The sequence below is a fragment of the Cuculus canorus genome, chromosome 9, assembly GCF_017976375.1.
Source record: "Cuculus canorus isolate bCucCan1 chromosome 9, bCucCan1.pri, whole genome shotgun sequence".
Classification (NCBI taxonomy): domain Eukaryota; kingdom Metazoa; phylum Chordata; class Aves; order Cuculiformes; family Cuculidae; genus Cuculus; species Cuculus canorus.
This window is the reverse complement of record NC_071409.1, coordinates 16,845,466-16,866,030: the sequence shown is the minus strand read 5'-3', so window position 1 is coordinate 16,866,030 and position 20,565 is coordinate 16,845,466.

Genomic DNA, 20,565 nt, shown 5'->3' with positions numbered 1-20,565 from the left:
TCAAGTACTGGATTATTGCTCTTGGCGTTTTCTAAAATAAAGACTAGGAGCTTGATGTGTAACATGCAAGTCGCTCTAGAGGAATGAATACCTGAACAAACCTGATCTGCGAAGGAACTTTTATTTACTGTAAACTCATTTAACAGTGTCATTATGGCAGAAAGAGACCTTAAGGTGGGCATCCCAAAATTTAATTGGTGTGGTTATACACATTCTAGGTACAATGAGGAGGTTGCATTTGTGTGTGATGATAAAGGTCTGTATTGCAGATGGTGTGGTGCAGCATAGGGATGATGAATCTAGGAGTAAATGAGCTGGCTTGACTGTCAGCTATGGAGTTGCCTTTCCTGAGATTTATTCCTGAGTTACTGGAGAGGTGGAATTTAAGGGAAGATTAGCATGTGTAGAGGTCTGTACTAATGCCATTGTGTTGTTTCTGATACACGAGGTAGCTCACTTACTGTTGGCTCAGTTAACTTTGTATGATTAGAAAATCATGCTTCTATAGCTTTGATAATGGTATAACTTTTTGAGCTTTTGACTGGAAGCTGAAATAAGGAGTACCAGCAAAAGCAGGATCCACAGTGATATGTTGGTAAAATATTTGGAACATAGATCTGCATCAAATATAATTTTCTCCCAGTTTAACAGCAGAGATAAAAGGGTTACAGCTAAAGTAAGTATCAGATATCCAGTAAGTCCTGCTCTTTTTGAGTACAGCACGGCGCAAAAATAGACTTCTATGCAATCCCACTGCTGTTGCTTTCATTTTCACTGCAGTGGAAACAGCTCTTCACCTTTCGGCTGGAACCAGTGGGGGAAAATATACTCCCATGCAAGAAGAAATTACTGTAATTACACTGTATGTATGTGTTTATTCCTCTCTTCACTCCCCCAGTGCAGACTTCTGTTTTAATATACTGCAAATATTTTCTCTGGCTACAGGTCCCTAAATGGTCTTTGTTAAACTGTGATCAGCGCTCTGGGTCTCAACAAAATGTGGTCCTTGCTAGACCTAACACATGAGTTTGCTCGGTCAGGAGGAGCTCTGGTAGGGCTTCTTCCAGCAGCTTAACCATTAACAATAAGCAGTGAAATGAGTCATCCATGCTTTATTTTTAATTAGAGCTGCAGTGAGCTCAAGCTTGAGATTTTTTTTTGCCTGCAGAGCTCAGGAGCTGAAACCAGCAGCACTCTGCTGGTAGTGGGGGTGCAGGGATTTCTGTAAAGCAACATCGTTAGGTTGTTGTGGATACAAACAGTGGAGCAAAACCTACACAGCACACGGATTCACAGGGGCAAGTTAGCATAGTTCCTGTTGGCTTAGTCTGGCTGAGATGTTTTGCTTGCACTGTTCCTGGTTTTCCTCTTCTACCCACCCCCACTCTGAAACAGAAGCTCATAATAAGCGAGACAGCACTTGTTGAAGGGTAAATTGATATTTAGATATGAGAGTTGTTTGTTTTAAATGTAATTATTTATATTTTAGATATGCTTAACAAGCTTAATATGAAGCTTTCAAGCCACAAACTGAATAGGAAAATATTTCCACTGACTCCTGGAGTCAAAAAATACATTTGTATTTTATACACCTTTTGAATTCATTTCACATCCAGTCTATGAACAAGCCCAGAACTTTCCTGCAGGAAACAAAGTTCTGATGAGCTATCTCTGATGCTGTCTGTGACCCACTAAAAAATTGCTGATGTCTTTTTAATGATGAATCAATCCAGTGTTCACCTGAGCTGCAGTGGCAGCCCTTGCCAAAATGACACTGAAGTCAATTTGCTGTACTGATACAGACAGTGGCTTTAAAGGAAGATAGTTCTTGAAATATATTGGAAAGCATTAGGAAAATGTGTTGTGCTGGTTGGCATTTTGTTACATCTTGGTGGATTAAAATCCTTAATAGAGAGTTAGTTCAAATTTTTTCTTATTTGGGTTGCTGTTATCTGTAGAGGTAAAATCCAACTTGTTAAGCCTGTATTTTTTGTGATGTCGGTGCCAAGCAGTTGGGAACTGACTGTTAGAGACCTGGACCCAGCTCTGGTGGCCTCCATCGGTTTGGCCACAGCAACTCTTCACTCTCCTTCTTCCTTACACATGTTTTAATTTGTCTCTTGTTTTGGAATTTTGTTGGGGTAGAAAACATCATGACATTTCTGAGATATTATCCTTAATGTCATCAAGCAGGACACAGTGAAGGGTCGTGCTGTTTGTTATGCATACATATTAATTTCTTAGATGCTGTAACTGTTCCTTTCTACAACTGCATTAGGCAGGTAATGATTTAAGCTTCTTATGATTGGTGCACTCATTTTTAGCCTGGGTTGCACTGGCATTTCTTTTGCACCTCTGGTTAATAGATGGGAGGACAGGTTGTGATGGAACAACCAGTGCGGTAGTGTTAAAAGGGTGGGAAGCAAGCTGTGCTGGGCCAAGGACCAGCTCTCTGCAGAGAGCTTCAAAGCGGCACACAAAATATTAATCAAACAGTCAGGTGCTTCTTTCTGCACAGCCTAAATGCAGAATCCCTTGTTCTGGGGTCCAGAAAGAGTCATGCACATCACGAGGTTTCTGTGGCTCAGGTCTAGGTGGCTCTAGCAGTCCTTTTGCTTAGAGGGCAGAGACAGCCTTTGGTGAGGGGAGCAGAGAGAGAGCTGCGAACCCAGGCTGTCTGCCTTGCTCCTTCTCATCACTGCAGCTGTACTGGCTGGCCTGAGAGAGAAGAGCGAGTGGCATACAGGTGTATAGTATGTGGCTTAATGGTTACATTCAAGTAAGAGAAGTGATGTGCAGACCAGCAGCAGGGAAGAGCATGTGGATATAAATGTGCGTGTATGGAAGGAGAGCTCGCCTGAGTTGTACTGTTGTGGTATCGTGGCAGCCCGCTGTTGTCCAGAGCCCTCGCTGAAGTGGTGCCATGGAGCGCCGGTGAGGCACGTGAGCCAGAGGACATGGAGCTTCATGCTGGACTGGGCTAGTTTAGGCTGCAGGAAATTTTATATTTCCTCTCATGAAGAGTAACCTTGATAAAAGACCTCACTTCGTAGCATTTTTTCATGCTAAGAGCCACACTAAATTACATTTATAGAGATAAACATAGATAGGAGCAGGTTGAGGGAAAGGAGACGTTAATTGATATAGAAACTGGAGAAAAATGACAACGAGGATGGATAAGGCAAGGAGTGAGAGATTGAGATGTCAGACTTGGTGGACAACATTTTAAAATGAGCACCCTTATGCTGTGTAAATGGACCAGGAGGAGGACAATGAAGTGGCAAAAGAAGCAGAGCAGAAAAAGTTGGTGAGGTGGCTTTGTTAAAAATTCAACAATGATTTAGAGTTTTAAAGCTAAGTAACATAAGCATATACATGAAGAGGTCTGTATTGGTGTGGGAACAAGACAATATCAGTTTCTGATCTGAGATTACATCTTTCTCCATTTCTCTCTCTCTCTCCACCTCATAGTGGTTATGACATGTTTTGGTAGTAAAATACAAATTGCAAAGTACCTGAAAAACTAAATGAAAGAGTATCCATGTAGTGGTTCGTCATTACTGTAGATTTTTATGTCTTCATGTAGTTAATGTAACCTTTTTTTGAGGGAGTTGGAAGGCAGCGTTCGAAAAATCAGCTGGTTTCATTGCCTCACCACTGGTTTGAATTGCTCTAATTGAAACAAGTATTATTTCATTTGATCTTGTAATTAAACAGTGTAATTTATATTAATCCATTAAATAATTGGGCTAATTGCTTTTACACTGATGGTATCTTAGCCTTTCTTTCTTTTAAATTATTCTTGGAACCAAGCAGTTATCTACTGAAAACAAGTAAGCCACAAGTGAAGAAAAGATCTTTCTTACTTGTGAGGATATTTTTTTTAGGTCTTTTGATAAAAAAATGTGTTACAATATAATCACAGAGGCCCTCATTTAGCCACATGTTTAAGCTTCCCATTCTACTGCTGCTCTGTAAACTTTGGGGCTTTGTTGAACGAGAGTCTAAATGATGAAAAACCAGACTTCCATTGGAAAGTAAAGCTTTGCATCCCAGGGAGGGAAAAAATGGTCTCATAGTAGCAAAAGAAATTTGCTTTATTCCTGTTTGCATTGACCTATAGAAAGTAACCTTGTTGAGTTACTCTTCATAAGCCCCTTCTACTCACCATGTATGGCTGAGATCATGCACCACTTTCCAAGGAATGATATGAGCCAGTAGCAGCTGTAAACTGTGATCAGGTACACAGGGCTTAGGTGACTAATGGAGTAAAATAATGTGCAGCAGTCAGCTTTACAATCTCTCTGTAAGTTGAAATCTGTTTATATGCATTCAGATATCATTCGTTCATAGGAATATATTTGCAGAGATCAGGTTGTGAACTATTTGAGAACCTGAAACGTTCTCTTGTAGTTTGAAAAATCTGTTCACAGTTTGCACACTTGAATATAATTGGACATTCTGAAATTAAGATCATTGTGTAGGAATACCGAGGATGCGTAATCCCCAGTGAGAAAAATCAAAAAGAACTCGCCTATTGCAGTGAATTCTTGCTTTTGTACTCATGGTACCTAATTATTGCATTGCCATATGCAATTCAAACTGTGAACCTGCCTGACCATACCAGGAAATGCACACACTGGAATAAAGCAATGGTGTGAGAAATCGGAGTGGATGAGAATGCATAAGCTAATTCTTCAGGATAAAGTAATTTCCTCATATGTCTGTCAGAGTTCAGATTTTTTAGGATGCTCACCTGACTTGTCAGCAATGTGCCTGTCAGCTTAAAAGAGTGAAAAAGATGAGGTGCAGCAGGGTGTTTGGCGAAGGTAGGAGCAAGCATCAGGATACAGCAGATATATCCATGATGCTTTGGTGCACTGCGTTTACTTTGCTCTATGTGTTATTTTTTTTTGTGGTGTCATTTTGGATAGTTGTAGCTATGAATGTGGTTTTTATATACAGCCTGTGGTTCACTTGGCATCTGTGTGTTATGGTATAGTTGGACTTTGCTGTGAGCAAAATTCTGCAGCATATTCATTGTTTATGTGCTGAGTGGGTGCGATAGGTTAGTGTAAGTGGAACAGGCAATTGCTTTGCATTTGAGGGAGATTCTCCAAAATGATGCTCTGCAGGTGCTCAAACTTTGTCTTCTGAGCAAGAAACTGATTGCTTTGCATCCATTTCATTGATTACCAGTCCTGTGTCCCTGTAGGTCTGTTTAGTGCTTTGCTCTTTTATTGATCTTGCTATTACTGACACCCATAACCTAAGGACTGCATGAGTTAGTTTTACATTTACTATGTATATCGTATATTGTCACTTTATACACTGCCATCTGATACTTACATGTTGATGTTATCGTAAAATTTTTGAACCACACATATTGTAATTTTGCCATCTATCTTTGTTGATTTTCAGAAGCTTTCTTACTGTGTTGAGCTGGCCCAGACAGCCAGGTTTTCACTACCTGTCCTCCTATCCATTTAAAAAACATAATTATGTAGTTTCAAACCCATTTCTTACAGTATTTCTGGTAAATTGTAGTTGGATTGGACTTGTTTCTTATGTTCTCATTTTGTCTTCTTATTTCTACATTCTAGCACTAATTACCAGTGTGGTGATTAATGTTCCACATACCTGGTAGCTTTGTTCTTTCTGGTTTTGAGATAATGTTAATTAATCCAACTCTGAAAAAATACTCGCAGTCCTGGTCATGTGTCACATTTCTAATTCTTTCTGGAAACCAGAGGCTGCGTAAAAGCTGAGTAATTAGAGATATATTTATGCAACTATACTTGCAGAAACTTTCGGTCTAGATATTACTTGCAGAAATACCAAATGAGTTTAAGAGAATGACTATAAGCAATTCTTTGGTATATTTTATATAGGATTAAAACAAAGGCTATAATATAATTCCAGCGTGTTTTCATAGTGCCATAGTGGAAGGTTGTTCAGTTTGAGGGAAGAAAATCCACACCATAAGCCACGAAAGTTTCTACTCTTCAAAAATATCTGACTTGTTCAGGCACATTCTTTAAATGTCCCTGTAGTAGTTTTAAGGTTTCCTGTATTGATATCCCTCTGCATATGAGTATTAAATTGCATTAAATTGCCATGATTTTGATGATTCTAGGCAGAGTGAGATCATAGCATAATAGCAGTGTGGGAGAAAATAAAGCAACAAATACAGTAGATGCAATGCATGCTAGTCACATCCCTTACTGAGCTACTGGAAGGTGATCAGATAGGACAAAGATAAGTTCAGGAGCAGAGAGAGAGTGAATAGCAGTTACTTTCAGAGCATTTTTGTTTATCTCGAAACGTCTGTTTTCTTTGCGAAATCACTAATGGTCACTATTACTGGAACTGTTAAAATGACCTTTAAATTGCTTTACAAATATCAAGTTGGGGATGCAATCTACCTTTGAACAATAGTCAATTGTCCATCCCAACTTTAAAAAAAATAACAGACAAGCAAAAAAAACCCCAGAGGGGTTTTTTGAAGTATTTAAAGTAAAATCCTTCAAGTATTTTTAAGTGTTACTTACAGTCCTTAGCTTTGCAATAATGTCATCTTTTATATAATGCTAGGAGTGATTTTTGCCTCAGACAATGGCTAAAATCTTGGAAGATGATAAAAGCTTCTCATCTGCCCCTCTGATTTTGGTACTATATGGCTGAAACAACATACAATTTCATTGAACAACGTATGTATGTATATGGACTTATGTACAGAAATGTGTACATATGCATGCACACTTTCTGGAACAGAATGTAACAAGAATTTACACAATTGAGTGCAAATCTTTTGCTTAGCTCATGATTCTGATGCAGCAGCTGTCTCTCCTCAGATATATGGGTATCTACCCTTCCTCATCTCCTGAGTTGCTCCTACAGCCTCCCCAGACCCATCTGGACAGATTAGTTAGAAAAGTAGCAAATGGTAGCACTTTGGTTCTCAGATCATGCTGAGACAACCTTGGGAGTCCTCAACAAGCAGTGCTGCTGGACCTTCTGTGGGTCTGGTACGTACCGTATGACAGCGGCAGCAAGTCCCATAGGAAGATGGAATCCTGTAAGTTCTTCAGCAGAAATAAAGTGCATTACATGAGCAATTTATACAGCTAAAATTTGCAGTTATTATACAGTGACTATGCTATTGTATTAGTTGAACAGCATCTTTGTGTACTACTAAAATATTTGTCTCTCCCTATAGAGAACTGCAGTTCTGCTTCTTGCACTTTACTAGCCTGTTTATCAAAAGTCATCCAATTGAAACAAAGCAGAGTTTTGGTAGGTTGTTACCTTATTCATAATATTTCAGACTTATCTCCTAGATTCCCAGATAAAAATGTAATTAACCCTTTGATGCTAGTTGTTCTGTAAATTAGGGTGAACAAGTGCTTCTTTGTGTTGGTGTGACAGTTTTGAACAGTTTTTGCATGGAAGATCACTTCTAGAGAAGAGGTTTTTGTCTAAGTGGCATCATACATTTCGTACCTCCTGCGCATCATTAGCAGTTCTGTATTTCTCTGGTACTGACATCCCAGGTGATATGACTGATATTTCAGTGATGATCTGACCCTTAACTTGCAGATATTAATCCAGATGAATGATTCTGATCAAGCTTTCCCCAGCTTGAAGTTAGTTTCATTGTCTGCATCAACAGAGTTGATGTTGAGATCCTGCAGTGGACTCTCAACACCACTTACAGTAGCAGCTGTTAAAGCCAATGCCTACTTGTTGTATTATCATTGTAGCTGTTATTTATTATTTATACAGTGTTATTGATATTTGTGAGACTTTACAAAAATGCAAGTCCCTGACCTTGAGGAGCCCTCCTGTTGCTGCTGATGGAGTGTAGGAGAGGTGTCAAATGAAAGCCTGAAGTGAGGGGAGGGGTTATGTGAGGAGTGAGGATGATGACTGGGGTGGGTAAAGTTTTGAGATACGTTTGGTTACATAAAGCTTATTTTGCTGGGCCAGATCCTCAACCCCCTGGATTAAGCTGTGTTGGCCTGAGTACTAAGTGAGAATTCCTCTGCACAGAGGAAAGTTCTCACCATGAAAAGCAGTGTCAGCTCAGTTGGTCCCTCCTTTAGGGGAGAGTACAGGTGTGCTGTGTGTCCTGGCAGGAAATGGGTTTGCCGTCACCCACCAGTCTCATTGCTGAGATCGTCTCCTGGGACAGTGAAAGTCACAGGGTGGCACACAAAGGTGGTTGAGCTGCTGGCCAGCTCAAGCACTCTCTCATGCAGTTAGGGGATACCTCAACTTTCAACAGTCTTGAACTGAAGCTACTCTAATGGGACAAAAGGTGACCCCAGCAAATATTGCCACATCCTAGAGATAGTGACATTCCAGCATCCTCTGAAAGTAACAGAAGCTCCTTTAATGGGAGGAAAAAAAATACACCAGACAAGACCGATGAATTGTAAACAGAGATACTGGAAGCAGTCAGCTATGTAACTACTTGAAAGATAATTTTTTCTATATAGAGAAGCATAGATGCTTCCTGTGAATACCCAAATATTATACATAGAGAATAATTTTCCTCATATTCTATGACAGACAAAAAACGGCTGGTGCAGGTAGGGATAGGACCCTTTTTATTGTGCAGAATCTTCAGTATCTGACACTAGTAAGGTTCAGGCACCCAGTCAGATTCCTGTATATCAGTATAACCGCACGTGTGACCTTTGAATTAGAAAATGCAAGATAATTTGACTGAGCTTGGTTAAGATGTAAGCATAGAGTTAGCTGCAATCCAGCTTGTATTTCGTGAATGCAAAATGGTATTTAGAATGTCCTCTGTACATTGGAAATTTGAAAAGTGCCTTGAAGCAAACAGTAGAATTCAGACCTGGTTAAAGTATATTGAGTTCCATTGAAATCTCTGCTTTTACAATTGTATTCACTCAGGCCTGATTTTGACCCTGCATTAATCATAAGGGAGTAAATTCAACTTGTTATAAATACACTTGTGTGTGCACCTATACATTAAAAAGGCACAACCCCCCACAGTTAACACAGAAAATAAAATGCAGCTAATTATTGTGGATTTTTTCAAAGTGTGTCTGCAAGTGATGTGTTTTCAAAACAAGCTAAATAATAATTCATCAGCTTGTGTACCCCATGCTGGCTAATGAATAAAGTCAGGAATCAGGAAGCAAATGTAAATATGGGGTCTAATTCTCAACTGCCAAATTAGAAGTATTTTATGCCCACTTTGCACAGGTGCAAGTGACAGCAAAAGTTACAAAACAGCTGGGAATCTGGTCTCACAGTCTGTTGTACTGTTCAAATAATTGAATTTAAAGTGTGGTTACTGACTAACTAAAACCTCTCCAACTGTATTGGTCCTCATTTCCCAACCCTAGGCATGGGAGAAGACCAGGCCATTTGAGAAGATTACTATTCAAGCTTATGCTTTCAATGAGAATCTGCAGGGAAAAAAAATGCCAGTTTCTTTTATGGTGGCAGTTAATCCGTCAGGAGCAGATTCAAGTTTTGGCAAAGATCTGCGGTGAGATAAAATGAAAGAGCTGCCAAACAGCATTGTTAGCACGGGGAGGAGGAAGGGAGGGGAGCTGACATGACTTCCCCAAGTTAAATGCCAAGCACACCTACGTCGTTTTTAATCAGGACATGTGAAATCCAGGATATTTATAGTTGTAGTAAGTTTTAGCACTCATTTACCCCGGGGGCAGTATGTTCATTGCAGAAATGGATTCATAATAGCTAATGCTTGTTTCTGCAAAGTTTTTATACTTTACTTGAGTAAGTATAGAATAACATGCTAACAGTTTTTAAATAAAGCACATCTAAAAAATTGGTTTAAACTGCCATGTGATTTGCAGCTCAGTAGTGTTGTTCTCATCATTTCAAATTCAAGCTTTGACTGCTTTTAAATGTATTTCTTTCCTCTCTTGTCATTGTCATCTGCATTTAAGACCTTGAAAGAGTTTGATTCCAATTTTAGGATGGTAACCTGATTAAGCTACTATTCTTTTCTAATGGCACCTAAAAATCTGTCTTCAAATATGTCTTTAGACAGTTGCTGCTGAGTGAAAATAGGCATTTATGCAGCCATTGTCTTGATCGGATGCTGTTTTATCTGCTAAGTCAGAAACAAGATATGTTTAAGGGGAGCTGTTAATAAACAAACACGACTGCGAGCCTGCATCATAGTCGATACTTGTCTCACCTGACTCATTTTTTTCTTGTGATCTGGATTTGAACATAAACTGCTAAAATAATATGTAAAATTAAAGACCAGGTAGATGTACAGTTTCTGTGTTGCACAATATCCTCACACCACTATGAGCCCGTAATGTAAGATCCCTGGAGCGGCTCTTTCCTTGTGGTCTCCTCACTGCTGGGGCAGAGCAGCTCATAGACACCTGGATTACCTGCGACAACGATGTTTTCTGCCGAGGAGGAAAGCAGCAGACTTTCCTTCCCTGGGTTTCCCCTTGGTAACTTGAATACTGCTGTCGTATTTTAGTCCAGGAAACTTTGTGCTACCCAGAGCACAATCTGGCGGCTGCTGCAAAGCACGATGGTGCCTGGTGAGGGGTGCTGAGTCTCCTGCTGTGAGATCCTGCCACTGGGTAGCCTCCATCTGTCTGTGCCAACTGTCGTCTCTGCTTTTTGCTGGTTACCCAGTGCTTTAGGGCACAGCTTGTTCTTTTGGGAGTGGAAGATTGGGAAGGACCATCAGGGTTACCAAGTCTGCTCTACTGTAACTGCAGGTGTCTGTGCAGTTCATTTCATGTGTAGATGACACCTGGTAGGATCCTTGGCCAGAATTATCCAGCTAGTTTTATTAGTAACCACTGCATGGCCTTTTTTTGTCCAGAAATATTCTGACTACAGAGATTACAAGTTCCCTGAATTTCATTTGCAGTTTCAATGTGAACGTGTAGAATAGTATACTGGGTCACTGGGATGCTTTTAGAACATATGTTTTAAGTGTCTCTGTTTTCTTGTAAGCTTCCATTTTTATCCTCCATTATTTTCAAAAGTTCATAGTTTAGGTAGGAAAGTGTTTCAGGGGTTAGAAGTGCATCCTCAAGGAAGCGTGTTGTTGATATAACAATGTACTAGGTGCATAGCTGGTGTGGTACTCAGCTCTCTGGTTGGGAAGCTTCTAATGAGATCTTTTGAAGATGTCAACTGTTTGAATAAAATGCAGATAAAATCTGGGATAAACAGAGCTTTCAGCTTTTGCACAGCTCTCAACTCCATTTTCTCTTCATAGCTTTTCAATCTTTAGCTAGTCTCTATTTCCCTAGAGCTGATCAAGCTTGTTTGAGTGAAAATTAGGTCTTAGTGTCTTTATTTCCATTGAGTGTTAGATAGCTTGATCAATTTTAATTACAGGAATGAGCTGACTTGATTTTAACCCATTACTGGTTTTGTACTAGAGGCACAATCTGACCAAGATTTTCAGAATCTTTTGGATATGGTAACTACCATCCATGATCTACAAGATAAAATAACGGAAAGGTGAGGAGAGGTCTTTCCTTGACCATGAAAATCTAAGTTTCTGCATCTAAGATAAACAGCTCATGTAAGCAGAAACATTTGAGATTTCATGCTGTCTAGAGGTGATTTATAATACAGCACAGGCCAAGGATCAGTCCTGGGAAGTCTGATTTTGTTCACTTTATATATTAATAACCTCAAAGTAGGAACATGAAGTAAAGTGATAACATTTGCCAATGACACATTCTTGTAGGGAACAAGTTAATATGAGGTCAAAAGACTGTAAAATTCAAAGTAACTTAAATAGACGAGGAGAATGGGTAGATAAGTGTCTTATGGAAGTTAGTTTAGAGAAATTTAAGGTAGAGAGGCTTGCACAGCTACCTGGTGTCCTGCACACAAGAGTTCCCTCATACATATGTCAGCTGGAGCACTTACAAACTTAAAACGTAAAGTGAAGATGTGGCCACGGGTGTTTAATGCTTACAGCCACACCAGCAGCAGTGGATGGGAAATGCCATCATAAATCTCAAGGGACTACACATGCAAAAGCATATTTTAAAACATATGGAGATTTCAAAGAAGCTGTTGAAGAAACTGTTGAAGCTCCTAGGCAGAGGCGTTACTCTAAGTTTTCTTATGGCAGATCCATTTTCAGTGGATAGACATAACCATCTGTGCAAGCTTCATAGATGATTCCTAGTACAGAAAGTACTGCTGTGGAAAGGTGTGTAATAAGCATACCCTTTACTCTTACAGTAAATAATAATAATAGACATCATACTAGACACACTTTGAAATATTTCATAACGTGTTTAATGACAACTGCGTATAAATCCATTCACATTCCAATATTGCTTAGATTTTCTAATTACAAATTGACAGTTGGTTTTGTGTTTTTAATTTCAAAGCTGCTATCTACTCCTGATTTTTTTTTTTTTTTTAAACCGCCATACAGTAAGATTGAGAAATTGAGTTGGCTAGGACTGCTGAGTAACCCCATGAACTAATGAAGTAAACATTTGCAACCGCTGTGACATGGAAATCATCCAGCTTTCCCTGGTGTACACCTGCAGAAACCTGTGATTCACCTCTGAGTCACTCTGCAAATGTTAGCAGGGCAAAGCTGACAGCCATATAGAGGGCTCATTCTGCTGCCAGTTCTCTCCTTCTCCCCTGGAATAATGACATTAATGATGCTTCCAAATGGCTCACAGGGTTGCAAAATGAAAGATCTAAAAATCCATGTGGCAGCTTGATTTCCTAATAGGATGCATTAAGTAGGACATTGCATGTTTTACAGGCTGAGGTTGATTAGACAATAAGACTTAAAATATGTACCTAAAGTAGTTAGAAAAATAGGTTTTGGAAGCTCAGATCAAAGCTTGCAGGGGGGTGATTAGATAAATAAAAAGTTTAAGCCTAACTGAGCAAATAATTGCACATCCTCTGAATAGAACAGTTCATAGGGATTGATCAAATGTGAGTCACCCTAGGCACAGATGTCTTTCTAAGAATATTCCATTTAATTTTCTTAATGTACACCAAAAGCATGGAGATACTAGTGCTGATCAGTCCATGCTCTTGTTTGCATAAGGAAAGGCTCTTTAAAAATAATGGTGAATAAATAAAACCACAACCAAGTAACCACCAAAAAATTATTTGGTTCCTGTTGTCTAACAGGAATAATTTTCTCTTTAGCAGTGATTTCTTCCTCCTCATTACAAGGTGTGGGCTTTCTGTTCTTTAGTGTATGCTAGAACCACGTAGTACCTGCTCAAAGCTTAAGAGAAATATGCGTCTCATTGTGGTCTTTGTTCTTAAGGGTCAATTTGTACTTTTGTTTGCAAACATCAGCCCTGGGAGACTAGTGAGAACCTTGGAAGCACAAAATAAACTGAAACCTGAAGGTCTGTGAGGTTCTCACTGAGCAGGATTGTCTACTTAGGTAAGGAATGGAGTTTGAGGACAAAGTAGGAGAGATTGGAGATGAAGGGGTTCTCTGTTGAGGGGAATCTTGTTCTCTGAGGACAGACATTTTTGGAAGAACTGTCCCCTTCCTTTAGCGTTGTTTTTTGTGAACCCACCTGCCACCCCCTGTCTTCTGAAGGGTGTCTATACAGGGAGGCTGCATTAACGTTATGGAGAACAGCTTGGTAGGGTGAAATTCTGCCTTCTTAAGACTTTGGCACGTATTCCATTTATTGTAACAAAGCTAGAATTTCACCTTTGCTGTGTCTGAAGAAGACTGACTAATAGCAGGGAGCTTGGCTTCTTCCAACCCATTCCTTAGTGGCCTCCTTCTGACACAAGGAGTACTGATGGAGTGAAGCTTGGGAAAATGTAACAGGAAAAAAGTTATTAAAATAAGTCTTAAGATCCTTACAAATGAGCTCTGTGCACAACCCTGAGACATGCAGTACTGTCATGTTAAAGGTGCCATACAGATATTTGGCATCTCACTGGCTCAATATATTCCTTACTAAAACACTTATGTTTTGCTTTACTTATTTGCTCTTTGAACACCAAGCTGTAAAGCAGGGCATGCACAACCTCAGAGAAAATGCAGTCTGCTCCTGTATTCCCTATCACACCTTTTATGTCTCTGCCATAGGCATCTTCTGAATGATTCCAGCAAGCTGACTGTGGTAGGACAGGTGCATCCACTGGAAGGTTAGAGTTTGCAACGTAATGGATATTGAATGTCACTTTAATGAGTTAAATCTGCTTGTTCTTACTGACACAGGGTACCTGACCTTCTGTCTTGAGCTCTTTTATTTCTTGTAATACCTAATTTCTGAAGGCAGCTGATCTTTTCTCACTGCTTCCTCCCTCACCTTTCCCTCCTCCACCTTCATGGCAGGGCATTCATGTACTTGACTTTGGCATTAACGGAAATCTAATATGAGGGGGCAATTCAGAAACTGCCTTACCAAAGTGCTGCGTAGGTTTTGGTGTCTCTGGCATCACTCTAGCATGATTGCCAGCTTTAGGATAACTCGCTAGGCCATGTGAGCCACAATTTGCCATCACCTTTTGTATGTACTTCACAGCTAACATAGAAAGATTCCTGTTGTAGTAAATAAAGAGCTTTGTAATTCTGACTGTGAGAACCATTTGTGATATCCAACAGTGTGGATGGGAGATAAGTAATGAAAAAATGGGAGTGAAATTCCCACTTAGTGGGTTTCCAAACTTTCCATACTTTGACTTTCTATATAATTTGGTTCTTATGTTTATATTTAATGCCTACCTCTTTCCTCCTGTAACTTATATGATGTATTTAAGTCCACTAACAATCTTGGGCTGGAGAACCAAAAAGTCTGTAGAAAATTTGTCTCTGGTGAAAACAATTTGTTCTATGATTCAGATCAAGGGGGTACATTTGCTTCTGTCAAGAGCAGAAACTTTTCTTTATTTAACAACAATTTGCTTTTATTGATGATTAACACTACCACTTGTGATGTGTCCTTAAAACAGTTACCTTCCTACTCTCACCACTTAAATTCCCTTTCACTTGGGTGATGTAAACATTTGATGTGTGTTCCTATAGAAAAGGGCTTGGTCTTATGTACAGAGGGAGTTAAGGGTGTGCAGCACCACATGGTAGCTGCCTAATACTTTGGAAAATCAGACACATTATGTATCAGAAATTTCTCCTTGTAGCTGTTTAATAAATTTATAGATTGGTATTTCTAAAACACGAGAAGGCTAGTTCTGACTGAAATGCTTAGCTGCACAGAAAGTTAAAGTAAACCTTTTTCTCGTCTCATTTTTATAGACCTACACTTCCTTTCTTCTGTAATATTTTGAACTTCAAGAAAATTATATTTCCAAAAAATGTGGAAGGATGAATTTTTTTTGTTTATTTGAATCAGCACCCAGAAAATGTAATCTAATCTTTTTTTCAAATACTTTAAAATTGATAAAGTAATACTCAGGAAATGGAAAAGAGCTAAATTCAGGTCATATAATAAGTGTTTACATGCCTTGAGACAAGGCAGCTATTGGAAAGGTCTCGGAGGACGATTATTGTATTGTCACAATTGCCCAGTTCCCCCTTTCTGGTAAGTACTGGCTTCTGTGAAAAGGAAGGGTAGTTCTGATTGCTTTGAATCTGGTATAAACCATATGTTTAGGGAAAACAGGTGAATTAAACTGTGAATAAACCTATTTATTTTCTCTGTCATATCTGCCCTCTCTAGCATGTCTTCCCTTTCTGCTATGACTTACTCCAATTTGCTCTAGGATTACACCAAAGCTACTGAGATGAAGTAGCAGGTAACTTATAGGCTTCAAATTTACATTATGAAGAATTCAATGTAAGACACTATAATGATGGTCAGCTTGGGGTTTTGTTGTTGTAATTTTACATTTTTGGTTTATCTGTAGAAGTGATAATTTGAGCATGGCATAACAATTTCAAGAGGATGTAACATATTAACATGCTGGATTTGCTTATTGACATAAAACCTTTTTTTCACAAGAGGATTATTTCATTTACTACCTTGGCTACAATTTTTATTTTTTTCTACTATATTAGAACTACTTTTTTTGTGAGGAGGGTGAATAAAATGCAAAGGAAATGGGGATTTATCAGGGTCCAATCAGGAGTTAATTAGCTATGACAGACAGCATCAGTGTAGCCCTACTAATCCCTTCTTTTGTGACTTCAGTCTAGAGCAAGGCTCAGAGCTGGGTAAAAGTCGGTAACACAGGCAGAGTTCTGTGAAATGTACACAAAGCTGCATTTGCTAAGTATTTCTTCATGGGAATGTTCTATAAAGCTTGAAAAAAACACGTGTTCTTAACATCCACTGTCATTAAGTCAGAGTATGTTGAAATTCTTTTCTAGTTTCAGAATTTACCAAAGGCATTTTCGGTTAAAATGGGAACTTGTCTTAAAAAAATAAATTCACATTGATTTAGCATGCTGTGAGGGAAAGAGCTGCTTGGATTTTTTTTGCAAAACCAGCAGCTGCCTAATGAAAAAGTGAGACTCTTGAGAGGAAGAATACCCTGTCCTTAGGATACTTACCTGGAGTCAGGAAAGGCAGAAGCTTAATGATGGGACTTCGGGCAAGTCACGTATTCTCTCTATATTTCAGTTCCCCTGCTATAAGATAGTAATTACAACATTTCCTTTCTCCACAGAGGTGCTAGCATGTGCTCAGATATTTGGCAGTGTCCATACAAGATAGACGGGCAGTAGTGAAGTATGGAAATGCCCTGTCATGCAATATTTCTTAAGGTCTCTGCTTTAATGATATCAATCAGAAGTCTAATTTGGTGGTCTTAAGGTAGGCAAAAATAATGCTGAAGCTGAGCATGCTGAGTAGCACTCTGGTTTTAGAAGTTTGCATCTGTTCCTCTCCTGCGTATTGATGCTTCTCTTGGCCAAGCAGTTCTTCATTTATTCCTCCTTCCCAGTCTCTCTTCTTCCCGGGCTGGGTGTGTAGGGCTTGGGTTCCTGTATAGGATCGTCACAAGGCATGACAACTGCAGTGTGAAATGTTTTCATTCCACTGCAGTTCTGGTCAACTAGACTCAAGCCTGTAATGTTTGGACTTGATCCAGTGAACTGAAGCAAGTTGGTTTCAAGCAGCTTCATGTATTTTCCCAAGGAGTTTTCCCAAGCGTATTATCTACTGCTGCATTGTGTTTAGTGGTTAGCCTCAAAGAAATGGGTTACTAATGTATTCATGTCATTCTTTTGTTACAATAAGCCCTATGCCATTAAGTAGGTTCATATGACCTTCCAATGAGACAACAAAGACCTGGACGCAGTTACCAGTCATTACTTCAAGCACAACTTTCATGCAGCAGTGCTGGCCACTCTGAAGTCCTGGGCAAAATGCTCAAGTTTCCCAGCTCTGCACTGGATCTCTTGGATTATTTTTGAGTGGATGGGGGATCCACACTGCCAAATCATTGCTTGGTGAGGCATGTTGTATTTAGATGCTTTGGAAAAGGAATCAAGACCTGGAACCAGCCTGATGGTCTCCTTACATGCAGGGCTGACTTGGAAGGAGCCTTGTATGCAGCTTCTTCAGGCAGCATTGGGATTAGTTATTTTGACTGTAATAGCTGAAAGGCTTAGTTATGGAATTGGGCAAGTTTGCTACTGTATAAGTATAGATCACTTTGGTTTCTTCTGTTCTGTGCCTGGTTTCTTGACTGCTGCACAGCAAATACTGAAGATCTATTTGTGTAAAAAGCAGAAGATGACATCTCTGTTTCCTGAAATACCTAAGAACTGAAACTTGTTGCGATATAGTTCAGTCTTAGCCTAATTATTTTTAAATGTTGCCTATGCAGGAAAAAAGGGAAAGAAAGGTGTGAGCTTTTACAATCTTATTCATTCCATCGATGTAAAAGCTTTTTATTTGGCTTCAAAGCAAGTCTACTACTACACAACAAAATTTCATTATGTCCCAGCTGAGTTCTGTTTAATGGAATTAAATTTCACCCTTTCTAATTATCTTTGGGAACAGACAATCTTTACGGAATAATTAGTAATAGAAGTACACAATGGATCATTGTCTTTAATACTTGCAAGGAAATTCTAGATGGTGTACTAAATCTTGAGGTATGATCTTACAAAACGTAAAATATTTCCACTCTTTCCTCCTAAATTATATAACATTCAACATTGTCAACATAATTTAGGCACAGGAACTTTGTTTCTTTAAGATGACCAGCTTCAAGTTGCTTTATAGAATAACTTTCCCAATCTCAGTCTAATTAAGCAAGATTAGAGACAGGAAATGTCTTCAATTTATTTTCAAGATTTCTAAATAAAGGACTTAACATCATCTTATTAAGGAGTCAAAACCAACTGTGTATTTCCTTAGCAAACCTCCAAATTTTCTTCAAGGGTTGTATATATTGTGGTATTGTTTTAAAAAGCCTTCTTCCAGTTCTGTTAAAATGAAGTAAGTAACCACAAAAGTATGGGATTTAAAAAGGTAGCTACCCCTGCACTGAATGAAAACATACAATCATAAATGAATAGAAATAATGCTGATATAGGTAAGAGTCGTTTGGAATATATGTCCTTTTCCTCTCTGTCTTTTAAAAACATTATAAAAATTATTAGATCTTTGTGAATTATACTCCAAGATGTTCTTGTCAAAACCAGTGAAATAAATTAATGAAAATAAAATTAATTTTTTATCAAAATGGGCTGTTTCTCTGAGAATCAAGGCTGAAACTAACCTTTCTTTGATTTAACATCTGCTACAAAACCGGGACAAAAAAGAAAATGTGCAGGAAAAATGTGCAGGGTCCTCCTTGGACTGCTAGTCTTTATAATTTAATTTGTTGAGAATTTAAAATTACATTAATTGTGCTTAAATAACTGACATTATTTGACACTGCAACAACAGAGCAACGGAAATGAGTGACAAACACACAAAAGACTTTTGTTATCTTTGTTTGTCTGCCTGAATAAATCTCAACAAGTAGTTCAAAGATTTAAATTTATAGCATACTTAATCGTCATTAGATGGCCAATCCTATTGACTCCAAACTGCATTTCACTAATATTAAATAGTTTTGGTATCTGCTTCAGTTTGACTCATGAAGAATATTAATTTTCAAATCACTGAAATTTTGTATAGAGAGGTCATCAAGAAGGATTGTACACAGTGTTATGCTACACACGTTTTTAAAATGTTGTGTATTTTTCTTTCTAAAGCTGTTTATATTATTTCAACACCACAGTATTATTAAGAGATACAACCTGATCGAGACAACTAATGCAGGTTTTAAATTTAGAAAGTAATTATTTTGAGACTTGCTTTACTTGCATGAATTGATGTATTTTTAGTTCGTGATACTACTCATCTGAGAAAAGCAAGGTTGATCTTCTTCATTCCCCATAAAGGTACTGTGTCCTGACCCAGAAATGCCAGAGTGCAGTGTGAACAACCCCTTTAAAACAAGTTGGCTAAAATCTTCCAGTCATAATTGTGTGTATGATTATGCAATGAGATGCACAGACACACTGTTGGATCTTGCTATCAAAGTGCCATACTAATGCTCTTTGTATATCTATTTACCTTTAACTGTAGAGGAAAAATATACAGCATACTGTCTGGTAGCAAAAGTCTCTCGCAAACAGTGTCTGAGGTGGTGGTGAAGGGAACATCAAACTCCAAATCCTTTTCCAGATCTAATATTAATTGCTTTCTTTTATGAAAATCTCACAAAACATGCTTAAGCACTACAAATCCTGGAGTGAAATACAATGTAGTCCATTTGCTAAAACCGGACAATTTAATTAAAATTATTTACAAATTTATCTTGAATTTTCCCTGCTATTTGCATTGAAAAGAATTAATAAAATGGAATTGCTGTCAACTTTTATTTTTGCAATATTATATTTAAACAGGTTGAAGGGATTTTGATTTAGTTTTGATTATTGTACTTAATGTTAGTAAACATATCTAATCTTGACCTAAATTTGATGTCAGATATTGTGGTTTGGTGGGGAAAATTTTAATTTGAAAGCATTTGTTTCTTCTCTTCCCCATCCTTTCAATTTGTCAGGTAACTGATCATTTATTGAAATAGTACTATGTAAAATATTCTAAACACTAATGAACACAACAAATATCATATTCATTGATACCAAATAAAGGTATTTGTCAGACAGCATTACAGTCTCACTTGAGAAGAGCATCTCTCTAGCAAACCTCAGCGCTCCTTTGAATCAGTCTTCACATGCTGTCAATTTTACTGAACTACAGTCTTAAAGTTAAGCAGGCATTTAAAACTGTTCTGAGGAACAGTGCTATGGAATTATTAGTTAGCTACAGAAGTCCTATGTCCAGAAGTTGTTAAGTTTTATACTTTTTTCCATACCTGCTGGTATGGAAATGATAGAGCCAGTGTAGCTTTGTAAGAGAAATGAGAATGAGTTCAGTATCTGCCAGACAAAGAGACTTGCCTCTATCAAGGATTCTGTATTTTGCTATATAAAATTAATAGTCAAGTTTCTTATTTTCTCTTATTCTAGAGCAGAAAGGGGTTGAAATCAAAACCAGCCTCAGAAATTGAGGGACAGCT